Source organism: Hakea prostrata, chromosome 10, assembly GCF_041222555.1.
Source record: "Hakea prostrata isolate BN-2017 chromosome 10, UWA_Hpros_2, whole genome shotgun sequence".
Lineage (NCBI taxonomy): Eukaryota > Viridiplantae > Streptophyta > Magnoliopsida > Proteales > Proteaceae > Hakea > Hakea prostrata.
Genome location: NC_142609.1, coordinates 18,923,748 through 18,934,852, shown reverse-complemented (window position 1 = coordinate 18,934,852; position 11,105 = coordinate 18,923,748). Strand labels below are relative to the sequence as shown.

The 11,105-nt window shown below is 35.2% G+C and overlaps 1 non-coding gene across 1 annotated transcript; it reads right to left on the bottom strand.

Annotated features, from left to right (window-relative positions):
• Positions 1–10,004: 10,004 nt before the first annotated feature.
• Positions 10,005–10,111, bottom strand: LOC149002229 (small nucleolar RNA R71). Its single transcript, XR_016170516.1, has one exon. It is a non-coding gene; the product is annotated as a small nucleolar RNA R71 (small nucleolar RNA).
• Positions 10,112–11,105: the final 994 nt, after the last annotated feature.

The window sequence follows — 11,105 nt, the reverse complement described above, 5'->3', positions numbered from 1 at the left end:
AAAACATTGTTTATGAGAACAAAGCATTGTTTGTACGTATCAGGCTAAAAGCTTGTCATAAATTCTTCCTATCACAATTGGCTTATGGTCAAAAGCAAAATATTTATCATCTTAAAATTTTTTGGATGTGCAGCTTATGTTCCAATTGCTCCACCACAGCACACAAAGATGAGTTCCCAAATAAAGTTAGGAATATATGTTGGATATGAATCTCCTTATATAATTCAATATATTGCCAATGATGGGAGATTTATTTAATGAATTAATTTTTCCAACATGAGGGGGAGAGAATAAACAGTTGGAAAAAGAGATTGATTGTATGCATTATCATTATCTCATTAGGTCTTCGCACTGAGCACTGTGAACTTGAAGTTCAAAGGATAATGCAATAAATATTATGAATCAACGGCCAGATTTTCTAAACTGATCTTGTCTTTCTTCTTTGTATTCAATATCTTTTTTATTTTATAACATTATTTTTTTTTTACTTTTTTTTGGGGGGGGGGGGGGTTTGGGCTAGCCTTGATTTTATCCTCATCTTTTTGGCCTAAACCCTAGAATGTAATCTTTCACAATTGAGCAGGACTCTTTACATTTTCTCACCCGTAATGTGGATTTCTCTTTAGATGTTGAGAACCATCCATATTTTATGTGGATCTAAACTTTCTCTAGAACTCCAAAATAATTTAAGTAAATTTATGTACTTCAATTAAGAATAACATTAAATTACATTGTTTTAATTGGTTATGGACCATAAATTTAGATTTGAGGATATAATTCAACAAACCTCAATATGGGGTGTGTGATTATTTGGATTCACATCCTGTACAATTTCTTAGTTGGATTTTAGTTGTGACTGTTGGATAATTATCTACCACATGTCACAGTTTCCTCATTACGAACTACAGGGAATTGTAGGAGCTAGGAATTCTAGAGGATGTAGATCGCACTCCTCCCAACTAGGGAATAAAAAATCCCCGAAAAAAGATACTCCATCTGTTGTGCTTGCCAACAAGGGAAAAGAAATAAACTTCCTTTTTATCATTCCACATCAATTTCTCACTGCGCCCAAGATCTAATCTATCCAGATGTATGAGGCCCTTTTCAAATTCTCTCGACAAAAGGACATCCTTAATATGTTAGGTTTCTTGATGCTTTGAGTAAGTCTATTTGGATGTATTTTGTTACCCTTAAATGTGAAGCTTTACCTATGTTTCGAAAAAGTGTTGGCAGAGGATCATTTGAGCAGAAAATTAAGAGATTTCATGGTGATTGGGGTGGGGAGTACATAACAATTTCTTATTTTACTGAGAAAGCTTTCACTTCATTTTGTATTACATGCCCTCTTACACATGAATATAATGGATTTGCAGAATGCCAACATCGTCATATTGTAGAGACTAGGCTAGCCTTTCTTGCAGATGCCTCTATTGCTTGGAATTTTTTGCAATATGCATTTACCACAGCAGTTTTTCTAATCTATTGGCTTCCCGCCTTTATAATATAAAACGTCTGTCCAATATGGTGTGCATCCAACTTATGATCACTTATGGGTATTTGGATGCGCTTGCTACCCAGTTTTGCAATCCTATAGTCAACACAAGTTGGAATATAAGGCTGGTATACGCATTTTCTTTGGGGATAGTGCTCGTCATAGTGGCTATATTTGCTTTAACAATGGCACAACTAGGAAGAAACATGAAGATGAAGAGGATTGCTGTAGAAGAAAAAGGAAAATTTGGTTTTGCTGAATTTGCTAACATCTCTTTTGTTGATGCATCTAGGAATGTAAAAGAAGGAGAAATAAATTTTGAGGCCTGGGTGAACTCCTATACATTCTTAATGATTTAAAGGATGAAAGCAAGAGAACTAGGAAGCAAACTAAAACATTCAAAGAAACTAGCAAGCTAATGATTCAACGATTTAAAGGATGAAAGAAAGAGGACTAGGAAGCAAACTTTTTTTTTTGGTGTTGTATCAAACAAGGTAACTTTGCCTTGATTACCTTTTGGAACCAATAACAAATGAACATGATGGAGGAGAGAAAAGCCGAATTTGGATGAGAGAGAAAATTTTTGGAGAGCCAAAATTTGCAGCCACCAGGGAGAGGGGAGGACCTCCAATTTGCTTAGGTGATTGGTAGGTTTCTTATAGTGACTGTAATAGGGAGGGGTTCAGGAATTTCCCTGGAAAACCTTCTAGAGCCGATTCAAGGTGGAAAATATACGTGTGTGGTGAGTCCTTAGCCATTGTAAGAGATGCAATGTAACTAGTTCACGTTTGCTCCAATTGGCAGCCGGTAAACCACTATGGAGGAGGTGCAAAAGGAGGTGAAAGCGTGGAAAGTAGGGCTGCAATCAGCCTATGTTTTATAGGGTAGAGGTTTGTTATTTTTCAATTCAATTATGAGGGCAACTAACGATGCTTGGAGACCTGGTCCACATAGGATTGGTTCTCAATTAGTGAGGTCTCAATGATGGAGGCCATGCTTTAACATTAATGCTTCCCAACCTTCTATGAAATTTGTTTGGATGCATTTTCTTGTGTTGCCATTAGAAAATTGGCATGTACGTGGAATGTTTTGAATCCTGAAGGCAGTAGGTCATCCTATTGCACAAGACAATAAAACGAAGGATGGAATGCTTGCAAACTTTGCCCATGTCTTGGTTCAACTAGACAAAGAATTGGAGCGAGTGAGGCTCAAGTTGAATGGAGTAAACATGGATAAGGGAAGCTCTTTAGTTTTTGTCAATGAGCAGTGTACGAGGATGGGAAGAAAATGTTTTCCTCCTGTAGGCGACTTTGTCACTCGGTAGTCCAATGTACCTTAAAAAAATCATGACCTTCTGTGGTGGTGGAGGAGCTGCTGGTGATGGGGAAGAAGACCCTCAACAGAGCTCTGATGGTGCAAGATGCGGTGGACGGTGTGGATAGGTAGGAGTCCATTTTGAGCAAAACTCTAGCAAATCTAGCAAGAAAGTTTGGGGAAACCTCCAATTTTCTTAGTCCTACAATGCTCAGAAGCTGTAGATGTATCTAGGTTCTACGAGGAAGAGATGGTTGATTTTTAGAGGTTTCAATTTTGTAAAATTTTAAAAGGGTTGAATAGTAACCACGTCACCAATAGATGGGGCCCATACAAAGCAACTTTCCCAAGAGCAAGGATTCTCATAGTCGGATTATGGGGAGAACTGGGAGCTTATCACGAATCAAATTGAGGGGGCTCCCGAGAAAGAGATGGATGATGAAGTGGATTCTAGAGTTTTTTAGATTTTGAAAATTCAAAAAATTTCGAAAATGATAAAGTGGTAGACACATTGCTGAAAGAGGGGGCCAACATAAAGCAATTAGGACAGGAGGTAGATTCTAAAAATTCAGTTTCTAGGGAGAACTTGGAGTCTACCAAGAATTCAATTGAGGGGGCCCACGTGGAATCTCCTCTATATATGGAGGGTGAGTTGACCATTGGTAAAGTATCTCATGATTTAATGGTCAATCCAATGGTTCGGTTGAGTGTTGCAGTGAGGCCAAGATGTTGTGGTATTGGCTAAATGTTTGCTTATGTCTAAAAATGCTACGCAAGTGCACGTGTTGCAATCAATTAGTATAAAGTAAGTAGAGTATTGATCCCATGGAGAATTTTATCTTTAATTTTCAATGTAAAAGGAAAACTAATTTAAACAAGATTAACAAAATTGCTTTGTGATTAATGAACTAAATAACAAAGGACAGGTAAATTAAACTAGAGATCCTAAATAAAAAAATATGCAGTAGAAGGAACTAAAATAAGTGGTATGAGTGTTGGGAATCAATTTCCGCTCCCCTGAATTTGGGTTGTGAATGCTACAACAATGCTGTAGATGCTACACCAACCGCTGCAACACAGGGTTTATCAAAGAACCTGGAACAAAATTGTATACGGGTATCTTCCAATCCACATATACACCAACATCCTATTTGAAACCCTCATATTCCTATGGAGAATTGAGCTGAGGATGCAAATTACGCCCAAATTCCAATATTGGTTACGTGAGATAGGTGAGTATTCCTACCTACCCACTAATTAGCTAAATCCACATAAGGATCAAGCTAACTCATGCTATTCAACATTTATCTAGGTTTAATTAACTTTCCAATTAACTAAGACCATAGTACTCACTCACGGATGACCAATCAATGAATGAAATTACGCAAAAACTAGCATGTTGAATACATTGATAATAAACTTTGCTACAGTAGAGCTACAACAAACTGGATAATTACAGTTCATATCACAGGTTTGGGTACTCTCATCATCTCAACAAACTAAGAAATTAGCTCATATTAAGCTTCAAACACAGAGAAATAAATGTATCCATTAACAAAATTCAGCTAGAATATGAAGAAGTAAGAATAATAAAACCCAAACAGAGAACTAGGAGAATGCTTCCATAATGCTTCAGCTCCCTATCTCCAGCATGTCTTCGATCCTCATCCACGAGTTTAGCTTCTGTCTCTCTCTCTCCTATGGTTCTTCTCTTTCTTCCTCTTTATTTTCCCCAATTTTCCCCCAAAGTGATAGGTTAAAAGTGGCTTGTAGGATTAGAACATTCCCTTCTGATATCAAGGGCTGAGATCCTCCACGTATTGACAAGAAGAAAGTCCAATTAGTTAGCCCCTTTTAGTCATTTTACTAAGTGGTACCACGTGTGTTCAATCGGAAATATTCCTCTCACTGTGATGCTACAGTAGTTTTACAGCAAAGTGAGAAGATATGTTTTTTGTTCCTCTTTTATGTTTCATGTCATATTTTCATCATTTATGGATCTTTTCCTACAATGCCAAGAAAAAGAGGGCTGATAAAATCCATCCATTAATTCAAGAGAAACTCATGCATGAATGACATAAAAGACATTTACAAAATTTAAAACACTAAGACTCACTAAAACAAAATTTAATTGCAACTAACACTAAAACAAAGATAAAAATACTCGTGAATCAAGCTATCTCAAGTATAAAATTACTAGAATTAACTCTATTTCTTAGAGTTATCACTTAACCTGTGAGGAAAAAGGGCAACTTGGTGGGCAAGGGGGAAGGAATCAACCTCGCTTAGAGTTTAAAGGGAGATCTCAAACAGTAGCCGAGGGTGATTGCTTTTGAAGAAATTGATCGATTCTTGGCGGAGAAAGAACATAGTAGGATCAAATCAATCTTAGATTATTGGCTCTTTTGATGAGGAAGGCGTTTTTTCTTGATGTTATATATTTTTTCTTTCTATTCTTAATTAATACAAATAGCATTTTAGCTCATAAAAATAAGGAGGTAATTTTACCTTCAAAAATGAAACTATCATCTAAATGGGGTTTATTATGGTACCATATCAAATCAATTCATATTATCTACTATAAGTACATGCTGCTAGAATAATATGGTAGAATTTTAATAATCATCGCATTTGGAGACCGTACATAATGCTGACTCAATACAGATATCTCTTGATGATACCATGACAAACATTTTATATATACCGAAAAAACTCTATACCGAAAAAGTTCATCATCTTTGTTTGATGCATATTAATACCCTTAAAGTGGATTTTAGTAGATAGAGCTTGATTGGGCAAAAAGGATCTAGTAAGATCCCTTTCAGAATTCGTACTAGAAATCTTTTCTTAGGTGCTTTTCTACCAAGAAACAGTTTCCCCCGTCTTCCATTGAAAATTCCCTTATTTAGGTATTTCCTTGATGGTCTAGAGTATTAATAGGATTTGGTACAAAACAATAACCATGTTCATAATGCCTATATATACAAAGGTATGATATTTCTTTGTCATTAAAAGCATCTGTTTAAGTACTTCACCAACACGAGCTTTTTACAAAGAAATGGCTTCACTCAAGCTTCAGTTAGTCTTTCTGTTTGTCCTCTCTCTTATTCTCTTTGCTGGATCTATGGGTAAGTGTCTCCTCTCTCTTGCTAGATTTCGTATAAATATAGAAATAGAGATGCAAAAGCTATATTGATTCTTCCACTTTTCATTTTTATGCAGCAAGAGAAGTGAGGGAGTTAAGTGGAACTGCTAAAGATCCTGGTTTCACTTTCCAAGGACAGAAAATGATGTACAATGTGAAGGATATAAGTGAAATTGCAAAGCAAAAAGAAAAACCTTGTTTCTCTTGCAAAGGAAATCATAGGGCGTAAACTCTTATGTCTTGGAGAGGGATGTGCAACTGGTCTTCAACGTGAAATAAATTATGAAAACAGAAGTCCTGTAATATGAAGGAATAAATAAATAAGAGAAAATTTCTGGTTCTTATAGATACATACCTCCTATTTATTAATACTCTCTCACTAAAATTTTAAAATAAGAATTCTCAAGAAGCAAATTCTTGCCTCTCCTTCATCCAATCACATTGTGCATCATAGTGAGGGTCATCGAGTTGAAAACTCCCTATCCTAAATCCTAACCACAGATAAAATGTTTATTCTGAAATATATTTATATAGTTTAGGGAAATTTTAGTACTAAATTAGTATATCGAGTGTTTAGATAATCAGTTATACCTTACAATTATGATTTTTTTATTAGTTAACTATGGTTTGGACTCTAAAAAAGATTTCTTTTTCATCTCTTCACCAGCTTCTCACAATTTCTATATGGTTTTCTCAATATTTTTAAACTTTTTCTTCTAATTTCATCTCTCGCCTTCAAAGATTCAATCTACCAAAAGATTTTTCTAATAATAAGTACTTTTGTTCAAGGATTATTTCTTATTTCGGATTTCTTATTTTTTGGGGGGGGGGGGGGGGTGGTGGTTGTTTGGGCTAGCGTCGGTTTTATCCTCATCTTTTTGGCCTAAACCCTAGAATGTAATCTTTCTCAATTGAGCGGGACTCTTTACATTTTTCCACCGGTAATGTGGATTTCTCTTTAGATGTTGAGAACCATCCATATTTTATGTGGATCAAAACTTTCTCTAGAACTCCAAAATAATTTCAGTAAATTTACGTACATCAATTAAGAATAACATTAAATTAGATTGTTTTTATTGGTTATAGAGCATAAAATAAATCCAAGATTTCGATTTGAGGATTTAAATTCAACAAACCTCAATATGAGGTGTGTAATTATTTGGATTCACTTCCTGTACAATTTCTTAGTTGGATTTTAATTGTGACTGTTTGATATTTATATGCCACGTGTCACAGTCTCCTCGTTATGAACTACAGGAAATTGTAGGAGCTAGGAATTCTAGAGGATGTAGATCACACTCCTCCCAACTATGGAATAAAAAATCCCTGAAAAAGATACTCCATCTGTTGTGCTTGCCAACAAGGGAAAAGAAATAAACTTCCTTTTTATCATTCCACAACAATTTCTCATTGCACCCAAGATCTAGTCTATCCAAATGTATGGGGCCCTTTTCAAATTCTCTCGACAGAAGGACATCCTTAATATGTTAGGTTTCTTGATGCTTTGAGTAAGTCTATTTGGATGTATTTTGTTACCCTTAAATGTGAAGCTTTACCAATGTTTCGAAAGTTCAAAGTGTTGGAAGAGGATCATTTGAGCAGAAAATTAAGAGATTTCATGTTGATTGGGGTGGGGAGTACATAACAATTTCTTATTTTACTGAGCAAGCTTTCACTTCATTTTGTTTTACATGCCCTCTTACACATGAATATAATGGATTTGCAGAATGCCAACATTGTCATATTGTAGAGACTGGGCTAGCCTTTCTTGCAAATGCCTCTATTGCTTGGAATTTTTTGCAATATGCATTTACCACAGCAGTTTTTCTAGTTAATTGGCTTCCCACCCTTATAATATAAAATGTCTCTCCAATATGGTGTGCATCCTACTCATGATCACTTATGGGTATTTGGATGCGCTTGCTACTGATAAATCTATGAAATAGAGTTAAAACTGATAATTTTATACTTGAGATAGTTTGATTCAAGAGTATTTTGTCTTTGTTTTAGTGTTAGTTATCATTAGATGTTGTTTTAATGAGTCTTAGCATTTTAAATCTTGTAAAGGTCCTTTATGTCATTCATGCATGAATTTCTCTTTAATTAATGGATGAATTTGATCTGCCCTCTTTCTCTTGGCATTGTAGGTGAAGAACCATAGAGGATGAAGACATGACATGGAACATAGAAGAATAACATACCTTCTCACTTTACTGTAACGATGCTGTAGCATCACGGAGCAGAATATTCTCAGATTGAATTCATGTAGAATCTTCTAATGAAATGACTAAAACGGGCCAACTAAATGGATTTTCTTCTTGTCAATACGTGAATGATCTTAGCCCTAGATATTAGAAAGGAATGTTCTACTCCTACAACCCATTTTCTACCCTATGATTGGGGGAATTTTTGGGAAAGAGAAAAAGAGAGGCGGATGAAAGGAAAAAGGCAGATTGGAGAAGGATGAAGATAGAGAGCAGGGCTCGTGAAGAAGCAGACTTGTTGGAGAGAGGAAACTAGAGCAGTGGAGAAGCATCTCTTAGTTTTCCAATTTTGGTTTTATAATTCTTAAATCTTCATACTCTAGTTGAACTATGTTAAGGACTGAATATATTTCTCTGCTTTTGAACTTTGATATGAGGTAAGCTCTTATTGTGTTGGGATGATAAGAGTACATGAACATGTGTTTAGATGCTGTGATTATCCAGTTTTTGTTAGGTTTACTATAGCACAATCTATTATCAATGAATTAAGCATGTTAGTTTATGAGCAACTTCATTTATTGACTGAACATCCACGAATGAATGCTTTGATTTTAGTTAACTAGAAAGTTAATTAAGTCTAGATAAATGCTGAATGGCGTGAGTTAGCTTAATCCTTATTTGAGTTTAGCTAGTGGATAGGGTAGGAATACTCAACTGCCTCACGTCGCCTTCGTTGGAAATTGGCATAATTTGCATTATCATTTCATTTCTCCATAGGAATATGAGGATTTTGAATTAGGATGCTAATGCATATGTGGATTGGAAGATACCCGTATGTAATTTTGTTCCAATTCTTTGATATACCTTGTGCTGCAGTGTTGCTATAGTATCCACAATATAAATTCAGGGGAGGGGAAATTGATTCTCAACACTCATACCACTTACTTTAGTTCCTTCTATTGCATGTTTTCATTTAATATCATTTGCTTAATTCACCTGTCTTTCATTTATTTAGTTCGTTAATCACAATGTCATTTTTGTCATTCTTGTTTTAATTAGTATTCCTTTTACATTGAAAGTTAAAGATAAAATTCTCCGCGGGATCAATACTCTACTTACTATATATTACTTGATTGCGACACGTGCACTTACGTATCATTTTTATACACAAGCAAACAAGTTTTTAGCACCGTTGCCGAGGACTTTTGTCATTGATAATTGGTGTAGAAGTAATTTCTAGTTTTATTTACAGCAATTTCTTTACTTTGATTTTAGTTTTCTTTTATTCCCAGGTGCTTTAGCCCTTGTATGAATACACTACGTAATCAAGATTTGGTACCCTTTGACTTAGAAATTGAAAGGACACTTCGAGCTAGAAGAAGAGAACAAAGAGGTTTAGCAGCAGTTCAAACAATGGCTGAAGAAGCGAGAAATGGGATGAATAATAATGAGAATAATATGACAGCTGAGGGTGATGACAGAGATAGGGCCATTAGAGCATATGCTGTACCGATGTTGCATGAGCTGAATCCAAGCATAGTAAGACCAGAAATCCAAGCACTACATTGAACTTAAGCCGGTGATGTTCCAAATGCTTCAAAGTGTGGGACAATTTATTGGGATGCCAACAGAAGATCCTCACCTCCATCTTAGACTTTTTATAGAGGTAAGTGATTCTTTTAAGATACCTGGAGCAACTGAAGAAGCCATGAGATCGAAGCTATTCCCTTACTTGTTGCGGGATAGGGCTAGAGCATGGTTGAACTCTTTACCCCTACAGTCTGTAGCCACATGGAATGATTGAGTAGAGAAGTTCTTGATGAAGTACTTCCTTCCAACAAAGAATGCCAAGCTTAGAAATTATATCACTGGTTTTCAATAGTTAGATGGTGAATCTTTGCATGAGGTGTGAGAAAGATTTAAGGAGCTCTTGCGTAAATGTCCTCACCATGGGATTCCTCATATAAGAGAAGTCCTGTAATATGAAAAACCTTGTTTCTCATGCAAAGGAAACCATAGGGCATAGACTCTTATGTTTTGGAGAGGGATGTGCAACTGGTCCTCAATGTGAAATAAATTATGAAAATGGAAGTCCTGTAATATGAAAGAATAAATAAATAAGGGAAGAATTCTGGTTCTTCTAGATACATACCTCCTATTTATTAATACTCTCTCACTAAAATTTTAAGATAAGAATTCTCAAGAAGCAAATTCTTGCCTCTCCTTTATCCAATCATGCCTACAATTTTAAAGGAACAAAAAACTCTATTTGGTCTTCTAGGTGAATACACATTGTGCATCATAGTGAGGGCATCGGGTTGGAAACTCCCTATCCTAACCACGGATATAATGTTTATTATAAAATCTGTTTAAATAGTTTAGTAAAATTTTAGTACTAAATTAGTATATCAAGTGTTTAGATAATCAGTTATACCTTACAATTACGATTTTTTATTAGTAACTATGGTTTGGACTCTAAAAAAGATTTCTTTTCCATCTCTTCACCAGCTTCTCACAATTTCTTTATTGTTTTCCCGATATTTTAAAAAAATCTCTTCTAATTTCATCTCTCACCGTCAATGATTCAACCTACTAAAAGATTTTTCTTAAAATAAGTACTTTTGTTGAAGGATTATTTCTTATTTTATTTTTACTTTACGCCGGGGGGGGGGTGTTGGGCGAGCCTTGATTTTATCCTCATTTTCTTGGCCTAACCCCTGGAATGGAATATTTCTCAATTGAGTAGGAGTCTTTACATTTTCCCACCATAATGGGGATTTCTCTTTAGATGCTGAGCAACATCCATATTTTTCTATAGATTAAAGTTTTCTCTAGAATTCCAAATTAGTTTAAGTAAAATTTATGTACTTCAATTAAGAATAACATTTAATTAGATTGTTTTAATTGGTTATAGAGCATAAATTAAATCCAGGATTTAGATTTGAGGATT